The 13,473-nt window shown below is 39.6% G+C and overlaps 2 long non-coding RNA genes across 2 annotated transcripts; both read left to right on the top strand.

The window, feature by feature from the left end:
* Positions 1-8,122: 8,122 nt before the first annotated feature.
* On the top strand, positions 8,123-8,998 carry LOC146551877 (uncharacterized). The gene is made up of 4 exons (XR_014889934.1): positions 8,123-8,168; positions 8,247-8,315; positions 8,445-8,502; positions 8,948-8,998. It is a non-coding gene; the product is annotated as an uncharacterized LOC146551877 (long non-coding RNA).
* Positions 8,999-10,354: 1,356 nt separating this feature from the next.
* Positions 10,355-10,901, top strand: LOC146551878 (uncharacterized). Its single transcript, XR_014889969.1, has 3 exons — positions 10,355-10,381; positions 10,553-10,605; positions 10,728-10,901. It is a non-coding gene; the product is annotated as an uncharacterized LOC146551878 (long non-coding RNA).
* The last annotated feature ends 2,572 nt before the right edge of the window (positions 10,902-13,473 follow it).

Consider the following 13,473-nt stretch of genomic DNA (forward strand, 5'->3'; position numbering starts at 1 on the left):
TGTGTGGCTGGATCATTCTGTCACGGTCTGTGGTGGCAGACCATGGGTATGTGGCGAAGTAAGACCCAAAATGCAGGACACTTTAATGCAAGCAGTGCGTTTATTTACAGTAACTGATAGCAGTCATGGTTATAAGCTTTTATTACAGTCACTTTATAAATGCCTCTATAAAAGGATTAAGGTCCTTTCAGTTGCTTTGGCAGATGTTTAAACCGCTGTCTCTGGGTAAATTCTGACGAAATTATACCACAGCAGGATATAGTTATATAACTTTATAGGTGTTTAGTGAAAGGAATGAAAATAAGTCCTCATGTATGAGTGAGTATAGGGCAGCAGAAGTATCAGGGACATTAAGCCAATGCTGGTGGTTCTGTGTGGTGTAGTTCTACTTACCCTGGGAGGTGTACCACAGCCCATCAGTGTGTTTGATTTGCCAGTTCTGCAGATCAGCCTCCACAGGCTTGGACTCGGTTGTGACAGCTCGATGTTAATGTGGACGCCGCCGGTGAAGTCCATCATAGCCTCTGAAGGAGTTCCAGCAATCATGTCAGAGTAGGAGCCACAAACCCTGACAAAATAATAGTTTGTTTGTTTTTTTACAGATATTTAGAGAAATCACACCTTCAACTCTCATTATGTCTAAGATTAAGACTGCATACTTGGCATAGGCTTTCTCCAGGAGAGCAGGCCAGAACTCATTTTGGTTTTTGGAATGAAAAAGATTAGTCTGCCATTGATTGTTGGTAGTTTGTCATCAATGACCACATCCTCCCACTGCCCAAATCTCCAGAACTGGGGAAAAAAAAAGAATGAATCTAGTTTGCCACTCTTGATTTATTATTCAAAAAATGTCTTGTAGCGTGTTGGGGCTCGACCTCGGTCTGTAAAAGTGATGATAGATGAAATGATGTTTTAGGCCAGGGATTTTATTCCCTTTCAGGCCAATCTATTTATTGGGATGTGTTTAGCAAAATAGCAAGTTACTTCCTCCCTTTGGCCCTAAAAGTTGGAGATTCTGCATTTACGTTGGATGGGCAGCAGGCAAAGGCGGGGACTGTGACTTACTGGCCTCTGGTATCATAAACCAGTCATTTATGAGGTTACAATTACACACAGTTTAGTTTTAACATGAAAATGTGTTAAAATAAAATATAAGCAGTAAAAGAATTTTAAACCATGTAGCACATGCTTGTTAGCTAGTTCATTCTGCTGTGGTTAAAATACAAACAAAAAGCAACATCTCAAAAATAAATAAATAAATCGGTGAGTATTTTTGATAGGTGTGTTTTTATTGAACACAAGTAGTGATCAATAAAAATATATCTGTCAAAAAATTATAATCAGATGTGTTGTTAGATGTTGGTATTTACACTGAAGTGAAAAATCCCACAGTTATTCTCATCAGCAGTTTCCTGTTCAAAAATATTCTCATGGTTACTAGAGGAAATCATGTGAGGAGAACAATAAATATATATTCATATATATTCACGAATACATTTCACCTATGAAGTTTCCTTGACCAAAATCAAACCTGGAGACTCCGTCAAGTACAAAGGCTGGAAAACAAACAATTTCCTGAAAAAGGGAGAGTGCTGATCAGAGAGTAAAGCTCTGAAAGTCTTAAAAGAAAGGATGCACATTTCTTTGTTAGTGTATCCTTCACAAAAATGTGCATATATTCATGCACACTGAAATAATCTTTCAATTGTTATAAGAGTCACAATAGCATGTTGAAGACTGTTTTGGTTGAACCACACTAAAAAACATCCCTGAAATCTGTTTGTATTTCTAATACAAGATATTGCTTGTATTAGAAACAGTGTATCAAATATCTGTTTCCAGCTGTGACAAACTAAACCAGAAACCTGACTGTGCTGTTTTTGAACCGTGGAATAAGAAATTCTACGTGTAGTGAGACTCAATCTAAATGCAGTGAAAGTACTAAAACTGAATTGCTCTTTTAAAAAATTTGCTCAACATTTTAGTAACATTTTACAATATTAGGATATATACTTCACCTAATATTCACATTTTAGGTGAACCATCAGCTCTACTTTCAAAACACTCACTACTGGTCTCCGTGCTGCAGCTCGGTTTCAGGGTGTTGGCAAGATTCTTACTGCCTAAGCCATCTTTATGTAAAGTAACAATTCTTTTTTCCCATGATTTTGCTATGGTGTGCCATGTTAAACTTCCAGTGACCAGTATGAGAGAGTGTGGTAGCAAATTCAACACACCTATTTCCCATTTGCACCTGGAACCTTGTAACACTCATGAGTCACATTACGCCAGGAAAGGAAAATAGCTAACTGGGCACAATTTGGACATTTTCACTTAGGGGTGTGCTCACTTTTGTTGCCAGAGGTTTAAGCAATAATGGCTGTGTGCGTTATTTAAACGGGACAGCAAATTTACACAGTTATAGAAGCTGTATACTTTAATACATTGTACCAAAGTGTCATATCTTCAGTTTTGTCCCATGAAAACATAACAAAATATTTACAAAAAATTGTAGGGGGTTGCACTCACTTTTGTGAGATACTGTGTATATGAAATGTACAGATATACAAATCCAGGAAAAAAAAGAAAAAAGGAAATAAATATGCAAATAAATAATGTTGTGTGTTTACAGTTTTGGTTATTGCATGTAAAAATAAGTATTACATAGTGGTGGTTAATAGTGGGAAGTCCTTGGAGTGCGGGGTGGAACTGTGTTATCAAGGAACCGAAAGGTGGACCCTCTCCAAACACTCCCTGTTGATGCTGAGGAGGACTAAGTGCTGTGCCTCCTGAAATCAACAATGACCTCTTTGGTTTCAATCACGAAAACGCAAACTTGACACAGAGAGATAGACAGAAAGAATATGACACATGAAACAGAGAAGACAGTGACTTAAACTAATGGCCAGAACACCAAATAAAGTAAAGAGAACAAAACCAAGAATAACCCTTAATACAAAATCAACCAAGCACAACTCAAAAACCCAAATAATTCATATATTTAGCAAAACAAAACAGAAAAAGAAAAAGCTGGGTCAAAATTGACCCAGAACCATGACAGTTTATTTCCTCTGCCAGCTGCACACAGCGCAGCCTCTGTGGTTTATGATGTCTTGTAGGTGGAAACTAGCGAGCTAACTTCCCGCTAAGTTTTAACTGCATTAAATTTAATGCATTCGGTTTTCATGGATGCCTGGATGTTAAACTTAATTGTTACCTGGTAAAGCAGCAACGCGTATACCACATAAAATCGATTCGAGGTCAGCAAGCACAACCTGAATTCATACAGGTGCATTACTGATTTTTCAATGTTCCTTCATTGTTCCTTCAATTGCTCCTGCAGTCAGCTAAGACTGAAGAAGTCACTTGGATGAGTGACAAAACGTTTCTCCCACAAAACGCTACGTCCAGATGAACAGAATCAACTTTTGGAGATTTACTTTTCTGGATGATTGAGAATGCATCAACCCAATTACTGATTTTTGAGAAGATTAAAGGACTTGAAGTGGGCTTTATAGTGCAAAAAATATGGTAGTAAAGCTTTGTTAAGCAAGTAACATCACTATCTTTTACTGCACATGTACACAAGCAAATTACCTTTTCAGTTAACCGATGAAGTCAGTTTTTATGTGAGTAAATATTTTACTTATCATTATCAAAATAAATGCCAACTACCGGTACCATGGCAGTCCTGTAAGTGTAATCAGACTTACTCAAGGTTGTTCAAATATCTAAAACATTTTATATTTAGCAGACAACATACAACAACAGAGTTACATATTTGCACTGAAGTCAAGAAAACTTTTGGGTTATTCTTTCCTCTTGCTTGCTTTTCAGTATCAAGGATTATTCACTCACTGTAACGGTCATGAGAGCTGAAAATGTTTGGCTCTGCCTTCTGATTATTTTCATTCATGTGATGTTTTAATAAAAAATAGAAAGCTGTATACAGAACATTGCACCTGTACATTCAGAAGTGAAAGGGACTAACATGACTTGTGTTACGACCCAGTGATGTGTGTGTTGTGTTATGCCTCCCACGGGGGGGATGGCTGTGGGTATCTTTCCCCTTTTTCTCTCCTAGGAGGTGGAAACCTGGGCGTGGCTGCTGGGTATCCGGGTGGAGTCTCTGCCTGTCCTGTGTGGATCCTGTGTGGATAATTGATGGACCACCTCCGGTACTTAAGGACTTAACGACAGCCACCTGGAAGCTCTCCCCGAGCCTCCACCACTCGACCAAGAACCTGTGTGATGATCTATGTTAGTGCAGTGTAGAGTTTTGAGTGTATATCTGGTTGGGATGTCTACTTGGTTGTAAATAGTGTAAATAGTATATCTGGGTGGGATGGCTATTATGTTGTAAATAATTGTAAATAGATTGTCAAATAGTGATCACGGGTTGGTTCACCTGATATATCACTGTCACTGCCGCAGCCTTGTAGGCGTGAGAAGCCGTTTTTTTTTTTTTACACGTTTTCTCCTGTTTTTTTCCCTTAGAAAGGTAGGTAAGCGACTTGTCTTTTGTTTGGCTTCTTTTTATTTTGGTGTAGGGAAGCGTAGGGATCGCTAGGGAGTTTTGTTTGTTGTTTTGGCATTGCTCACTGCCGACGAAAATAAACGGCTGCTTACCACTTGAACGGTATTGTTGTCGGTGTACTTACTTGGGTGGGGAGTGGGGGGGCTAACCCTCGTGTTGCGTTTTTTCACTCGCCTGGACTACAAACGTAACATATTTGGGGGCTCGTCATTTCTTTGGTTCTTTTTTTGGGTGTGTTTTTTGTAGTTTGTTTTCTTGGTTGGCTCTGCTTTTCTGGTTGGCAGTTTTTTCTTGTGTGGGGGGTGTGTGTGTGTGTTGGGATGGAGTTTAAGTTGGAAGATTTCACACTGGGCCCATCTGCGGAGAAGTTGGACAGGTGTAAAAAGGCTGACCTCATGCTAATTGCCAATTTTTTTGACATAACGGTGCCATTGAACGCGAAGAAAAAGGAGCTTAAGGAGCTTCTGGGTGCTAACCTGACGGAGAGGGGTTTGTTTGGGGAGTCGGGTCCTGCAGGGGGCGTCGAGCTAGAGGCTGTTGCTGGTATTCCTACCCCACTGGAAAATCTCCCTTCTCTACCTAGTCCTTCTGCGGAAGAGCTGCAGGTAACGCTGCGCATAAGGGAAGTGGAGCTAAAGAGATGTATGGTCTCTCTTACTTCAATGCCGATTGGTGGGGAAAGCTCAAGAGGTATGCACTGCTCTTTCTCTGGAGGACAGTTTTGATTATGATATTATGAAGGCTGCTGTCCTGCGTGCATACGAGTTGGTGCCAGAGGCTTACAGGCAAAGATTTAGAAATGGGAGAAAATCTGCCAACCAGACCTATGTGGAGTTTGCCAGAGAAAAGAAGACTCTGTTTGATAAGTGGTGTCATGCTACAAAAGTGAAGACCTTAGATGATTTGCGTGAGTTGGTGACGTTAGAGGAGTTTAAACGTCAGATACCAGACAATGTGGTAACCTACTTAAACGAGCAGAAGGTTACGACTCTCGGCGCCGCTGCTGTACGGGCTGATGAGTTTGTGTTGACACACAAAGCGGTGTTTTCAGTTCCTGTTCACAGCCCTCCGACTTCTGTCAGCCCGCACAGTTGGTCTCCAAGGGGCACCCGCCGCGCCCCCACCTCATCCTTTGAAAACCGAGTGTGTTTTTTTTGCCGTGAGCAGGGACACCTTATTGCTGCCTGTCCTGCTCTGAAAAGAAAAGAACAGACCGGGAAGGGTGCATCTCCTTCCCCAGTAAACCTTCTACAGACCGACAATCATGCTGTAAAGGAGGTGGCGACACTTCAGAATGACAAAGTAGATGAGGAGTTTAAGCCGTTTGTGTCACACGGTTTTGTATCGCTGATAGGAGATGAACGGCGGGCTCCTGTCAGTATTTTGCGGGACACTGGTGCGAAACAGTCGTTCATTCGTGAGGGGGTTTTACCGTTCTCAGCTCAATCCTACTGGGAGGGAGTGCAGCAGATTGTTGTTCCGCAGTCGCTCCGTCCCCAGGTCCTCAGCTTAGCCCATGACCACATCATGTCCGGTCACCTGGGAATCACAAAAACATACAACCGTGTCCTCCGTTACTTTTTCTGGCCTGGTCTTAAATCTGATGTGGTGAAATTTTGCCGCTCATGCCACACATGTCAGCTTGCCGGTAAACCAAATCAGGTGATTCCAACTGCGCCGTTAAAGCCCATCCCCGTGGTTGGGGAACCTTTTGAACATGTTATCATTGATTGTGTTGGTCCCCTTCCAAAAACAAAGTCCGGAAATCAATATCTACTCACCATGATGTGTATTGCCACCCGTTATCCTGAGGCTATCCCATTGCGCTCGTTAAAAACCCGTGGGATTGTGAAGGCCCTAGTTAAGTTCTTTTCTATCTTTGGACTGCCTAAACGTATGCAGATGGATCAAGGCACAAGCTTTATGTCCAGAGTTTTTGCCCAGGTTATGACCGAGCTCGGTGTCACCCATCACACTTCCAGCGCATATCACCCGGAGAGTCAGGGTGCATTGGAAAGGTTCCACCAAACTCTGAAAAGCATGCTTCGCAAACATTGCACTGAGTCTGGCCGTGAGTGGGATGAGGGGTTGCCCCTGCTATTGTTCGCCGTCAGGGAGACGTGCCAGGAGTCTTTGGGGTTCAGTCCTGCTGAGTTAGTTTTTGGCCACACGGTGCGCGGCCCGTTACGTCTTTTGAGAGAGAGATTTCTCTCAGAGAAACATCATCCGGAAGAAAACATTCTGGACTATGTTAGCTCATTTAAAGAGAGGCTGCATGATGCCTGCAACACTGCTCGTGGCGCGCTAGAAAAGGCTCAGGTCAGAATGAAAACCCGTTTTGATAGAAAGTCGGTAGTGCGGAGGTTCCAGTCTGGGGATCGCGTGTTGGTTCTCCTGCCTGTCGTTGGTTCACCCCTGCAGGCAAGGTTTTCCGGCCCCTATGGCATTGAGCGCAAATTGAGTGAAACTGTCTACGTGGTGTTAACCCCTGATCGTAAGAAGAAAAGTCGCGTCTGTCACATCAATATGTTGAAGGAATACATTGATCGCGAACGCCGGTCACAGTCTGTGTTACCTATCGTGTCGGTGTCCGTCTCTCAACCCTGTGATGATGGGTTGGACGATAGAATCATGTATGATTTTCGTTCCACTTCTCACGTGTACACCACTTTGAATTGGTCTTTCACGTGGAATTCCAATAAAATTGATTCATGTTTGTGGCTGTAATGTGACAAAATGTGGGAAAGTTCAAGGGGGCCGAATACTGTTGCAAGCCACTGTATGGTGATGTGAAAAAGAAAGTACACTGTCTTTCACTATTAAGGTTTTATGTATCAGGAAACACTGCTATGTTGTAAGATTGTTTAAATCAAAAACAATGCATGATATAACACACTGTGTAATTATTTATGTAACAAAGGCCAAGCCAAATAAGAGGTGTGTGGAAAAACTAAGTACACCCCATGGTTCAATAAGCTGTAGAACCAGCTTTAGCAGCAATAACATGAAAGAACATTGTTGCTGCAATTCATTGAGGTTTGTCTGCATTTGTTTATGCTCAACTCTCTCGAGGTCCCGCCACAGTGTTTCAGTTTGTTGTACGCCAACTGTTGGTGTTCATTTGTGATTGTATTTATCTCATTTTACAGCTAATTTATGTGCTGATACATAAAACCTTCAAGTTGACATGTCTGTACGCACTTCAGAAACTTCTTCAAATGAAATTGGGAAGCTGAAATATCACTTTGAATAATTTCAGTACAAAACGCAAAGTGGGAAGTTTCCAGCAATGTTCTTCAACACCCATCTGCCTGTTGCTCGGAGTGATAAATACATGAATGCTCGTGAGGTGATAGAGTTCCTTATGCTGAAGCCTGGTGAATACCTGATTGTGCCATCCACCTTCAAACCCAACGAGACAGCCTCCTTCATCCTCACCATCCACTCAAGAGAAGAGACGTGTTGCTAGTATGCTCACCCTCGATGTCTGAAGATATGACATAAAAAAAAGTTTTGAAACAAAATTTGCATTTGACACATTACAATTGATTTCTATGAAAGTAATGCATATTGGTCTCCCCACAGTGAGAATTCAAATTCAAATGAGCAAAGATATGAGCCAGTTGAAAAGGTTTGTAACAAATCATTTAATTGTGTCCGTGTTATTTTGCTGTTCATGTGTTATTAATGTGAACTGTTGACTCGTCAGGTCACAAAAGTAAAAAACCATCAGGATGAAGAAAACAAGAAAACATTCTTCCGTCAATACTCTGACAAGGTAATTAAAAAAGATCTTTTTGCTAATAATATTAGCCGCATTACTGCAATATTACAAGTTTATATAGCATTATGTGTCTAACGTCTGTGTAATGTATCATGTAGTAAACCAAATCAATTAATGTTTCAGTATGAAGAAGTGGATGCTGAGCAGCTCCAGAGGCTTCTAAATGAAAACATCCTGAAAGGTTTGGCCTTTAAAAAGTCTGTCAAGCTCAATTTAAATTTACTGGGCCACCTACACATGGCTGTTTGGCCATGGGAACCCATTCCATGAAGCTCCTTGTGCACAGTTTTTGTGCTGATGTTATTGCCAGAGGAGGTTTGGAGCCCTGTAAATACTTTTGTTCATATAGCGTAGTTTCCAGGTCTGACCCGTCCAATTTATAAATCAGTATTATTTCCTGTAAGCCTTCATCGGACTCTGGCAAACTCTGGTTTATGAGACTATGACTCTAACTTATTAATACAAAATTAACTGTGGTCCACATGAGTGTAAACATCAGTAAGGGTGTGCAAGACCCTCAGTTTCTTAATCGCCATGGCTACTTCGACATGCAGTCTATGACTCTGAATACTGTGGATGACAATTGTGCTACACTGTCTTTGCTAATTCAACTCTGTTTTATTTAGGAGAAATGAAATCTGGAGGGTTCAGCCTTGATGCCTGTCGCAGCATGGTGGCTCTAATTGATGTATCCTGTTATAATACATGTGATACTAGAAAAAGCAGATTAAGAAACTTTGTAGTTTGCCTTTTTGAGCTGTTGAAAAGTAACAATGAATCTTTGTAGGTACATAACAGAAGAATAGTCTATGTGTAAGCAAACCTGAGTGCTTCTCTGTTGATATAACCAGCATTACTCATCTGAAAGACCAGACTAAGATTTGTCCCTTTGCTACCTTAATGTGGGTTTTAAAAGACATCAATCACAGGCAAACTAAACAGTGAGGAATTTGTCCGTCTGTGGAACAAGGTCACCAAGTACAAGGTAAAGGGAAAAAAACAGTCTTAAAACATATATCACTACATCTGCTATAGATGTGAAGATTTTCCCTGATCACAGTTTCTTTTTTTTTTCTTCTCTTATCAGGAGACTTTCTTCCTCACCGACGTTTCAAAAACAGGAACGCTGTCACTGAGTGAGCTGAGGAACGCATTTGTAGCTTCAGGTATATCAGACAAGGATTCAGTATATTTAATATAAATGTAATATGTTCAAATATAAATAGTATGAACAAAAAAAAATTTCTGTGCTTCATACTGCAACACTGAATCACATTAAATTATGTAATAAAATTCTAGATTATAGTTTAACTGCATAAATTATCATTAGAAAAAATACAAGAATTATAGTATAGTATTGTATAATTAATATATATTCATTATATAGATGATATTGTAAACGTCACAGTAAACATGTTAATGTTTGTACAAAAATTATCATCATAAAGTTACAAGCACACAAACCACTTCCTGGTGCATTTGGATGAGGGGAAATGAGGGTTTCTAATATCTGCAAATACCTGCCCCCCTTGTCCTTATTATCTGGTTAGGCAAAATATACCTTTATCTGTGACTTCTGCTTTATTTGCATCAGCCAGACAGGACAGGTTCAACCAGAGAACCTCCCTCCCTGTACACTACCCATCCCATGAAACAACCAAAGCCCTGAATAGCTCCTTTGGAGCTGGATGAGATTGTTTTCCAAACATATTTAAAGCCTGATGGCAAGATTAGATGATCCCGAGTCCAGCTGTTGGCCCACATCCTACTTACTTACTCTTGATGTCAGGTCATCCTTATGACTTTGCACATGGCTGAATATTGTGACTACTGTCTGTCATCCTCACAAATGGCATGGGATTTCATACCAGCTTAATAATGCAATTAGATAGATGGATAGATAAGCAAACTCCTCCTGAAGTCTGACTGTGTGTGTTCTTCAGGAATGAAGGTTTCAGATGACATGCTCAGTCTGATGGCTCTGCGCTATGGCGCCTCCTCTGGACACATGGCACTGGAGTGCTTCATCAATCTCATGATTCGCTTGGACTGCATGAAGAGTAAGTGAAGCCGAGAAGAAATAACAACAGTAGATGTGTAGATAGCTGAAAATAAATCTCATGCAGTGAGAATGAAAAGTTTTTTCAGTTGAAAACATCTTTCTCGCTTCTAAGATTTGATTAAGGTTCATGATTTGTACAGTTTAAACTCAAAGTTGTGTTCTTCAACAGAAATCTTCAAACAGTTGTCTGATGGAAAATCCATTCATCTCAAGGAGTCAGAGGTAATAAAGTCACTTTAGTGCTGACAGAGCAAACGAATAAATAAATATAAATATTTATACAAAGAAAACGCATCAGTTTAAGTGATACTTAAATGTTAATAAATAATCTGTCTTATTTTCAGTGGATGTACGTTTCCATGTACACTTAAGCCAGCTGAAAGACAGATGCACGTTTCATCTGGAAAACACAAGAAGATATTTCAAAAACTTGTTTTCTGTGAATTAGCTATAACACTTTATTACTTTGAAACAACTAAACACAATAATGTGAAACTATAACAAACACTATCATTTAAAGCTGTAAACCATATGCCTCTCTGCATATTATGTCAATGACTGAATAACTGCTTTTTATTTATAAATAGTATTGCAAACTTGTCAATCTGTGTTTGAATTAGAGATGGCACGATACCACTTTTGTATGTCCAATACCGATACCGATATCATAAATTTGGATATCTGCTGATACCGATATGAATCCGATATAGTGTATTTTTTAATCAATAAAACTGTTTTAATATCTTGCTGTGTTTTGTATAAGTTCATACTGAAGTTTTAAAAAAATAAATAAATAAAGCTATTCTGTTAAACCTGTATGCAAAAAATACACTGCACCCAAAATATTTCATAGTTCAGCAAAACTGATCAATCTAATAAACTTAAACCTACTCCATCCTCCTTATTCTGGTATTTTAAAGAGCACTTAGCGGAAATATTAAGCAACCTAACTACGGTAATAGGGTTGCCAACTCCCAGCAAAAAAAAAAAAAAAAAAAGGGAAGCACCCCCACCCTCCACCTCATGATGCTTAACATCTTTCTTCAACAAATTTGCAGACTGCACAGATGGAACCTTCCCAAAGGAAAAAAGTAGCTTCCTAGGGTATATTAGACTTAATAGTTACTATATACAGTAATGGATTTTATACATTTTACATCAGATTAAAACTTTGGGTGTAAGATTCAGATAGTTATTTATTAAAAGCTAGACATTTTAACTGAGAATAAGAAAGAAAAGTATGTTTTTGTGCCCCCCTTTTCCTGTTAATGCCCTATCGGCCCACCTGGCTAAATTTTGCTACACCCGCCCCTGCAGAAGAGGCAGGGCTTAATATGGGAATGCTGTACAAACATTCAGAGATGAATTTACACACTTGCTTTACTTCTCTCTGGGATAACTTTCTTGGAGATGAAATGCTGGTTTGGTAGCGAGGCTCCAAACACTCAACCAGACCACCGAGAGGTCTCGCACGCCAGAGCCACTCTATCACGTCACGCATACTGCTCGACGTGCTAAGGTTATGAGCTGAGTTACGTGATATTTAATGGATCGGATTACATTTTTGATTTCTCTCCGATTTCTCTCTGATATCCGATCCAGTAATTTAGGTCAGTATTGGACTGATACCAATACGTAATATCAGATCGGTCCATCTCTAGTTTTAATAGAAACAAAATACAGAAGTTAGTGAATGACATGGGACTACTGTATGAATCAAAAATGAATGAAGTGGATGGGAAATTAAACTGATAAGTAAATAAATTTTAAAAAATCTAGGAAAATGGAAATTCAAAGAAAAAAATGTCACATTTAACTGTACATTTGTTTTTATATGTATTTTTCTATTTCAGCTGCTTTTTAAAATTCCTTTTATATTGGGGAAAGGAAGCAGCAAACTTCATTGGGTTAGTTTCAATCCTAAGCTAATAGTGAGAGGTTGCGTTCTGCTTCTTTGAATAAAGCATTTTCTTTGTGATCTTCAGCAATTCTCTTTTTTTCCAACAGCTGGGACCTTTAAAAATAATTTGTCTTGTGGGTTTTTATATATTTAGCTGCATAGCTGCCTGTAAAGTTACATTTTCTTAATAAAATCGTATTTTATATGTAGATTTGCCTTCTTTGACAACTTTTTTTTTCTTACCTAGACACTTTTATGGTTACTTCCCTCTATCACTTTGAATGCTTTAGAAATTTAAAAAATATATAAAAAGTTTCTTGCCAGGTGACCAGTCCAAGGTGTACTCCACCATTTAACTCATTCATTCATGTTTATTCTCTACAGGACCTTCATGAGCTCATCACCTGGAGTTTTTCCAAGAACCCAGGAGGAAGTGGATTTGCCTTCATGCTATACCCCAACCCAAAAAAGGTGTGTTTCAGGCCAGTAGCCCTCACAGAGCCTTTGTTTTGCTGTAAGTCTTGTTCCTTCTGCGAAGCAAATAATTGTTCCACTATTTATAAAGCAGATGTGAGTGAAAATGCTGTAAAGCAAACATCCATTCACACACTGTTGGGATGTGTGTGTGTGTGTGTGTGTGTGTGTGTGTGTGTGTGTTTAACAAAGCAGTTTGATCCTCCTTCTTGGTCTCCCTCAGTAATGGTTTCTTTGATTGTATGTATCTCAGAGCTGGTGATGCTCAGTTGTGTCTGCTGCTTGAACTCGGAAATGTTAATGTTGTGTACCATTAATTGGCTTTTTCTCGGGCCAGTAACTTGATGAATTTATCCTCTGAACTGAGAGAAGTCTTGCTTTATTATTATGTGAGACCCTAACGAGAACCTTTATTTTTCTGTTTGATGGTTTTTTTTCTATGTTGCACTTGAAGAAACTTTCAAAGTTCTTGATATTTAGTAACTAACTGAAGTGAAAGCATAGATTAACTGGTGGCTGCTAGATGGTACTTGTTGCTGCTGGCCTTGTGATGCTTTTATTCACAAGCAGGTTGCCACCGGTAGTTTGCACAAAAGATGCCAACTTGTCTGCAGAAACTCGCTACTTACTCTCTGAGCTGTAATAAGAAACATCCAAGAAATTCCAATCCAAAGTGGACACAGAGAAAGCAGTAGGATACAACTTTTCAAAATAAA

This window comes from Mchenga conophoros, linkage group LG19, assembly GCF_057382185.1.
Source record: "Mchenga conophoros isolate Kocher_MC1m ecotype Shallow Benthic linkage group LG19, M_conophoros_male_GT1.1, whole genome shotgun sequence".
Taxonomy (NCBI): Eukaryota; Metazoa; Chordata; class Actinopteri; order Cichliformes; family Cichlidae; genus Mchenga; species Mchenga conophoros.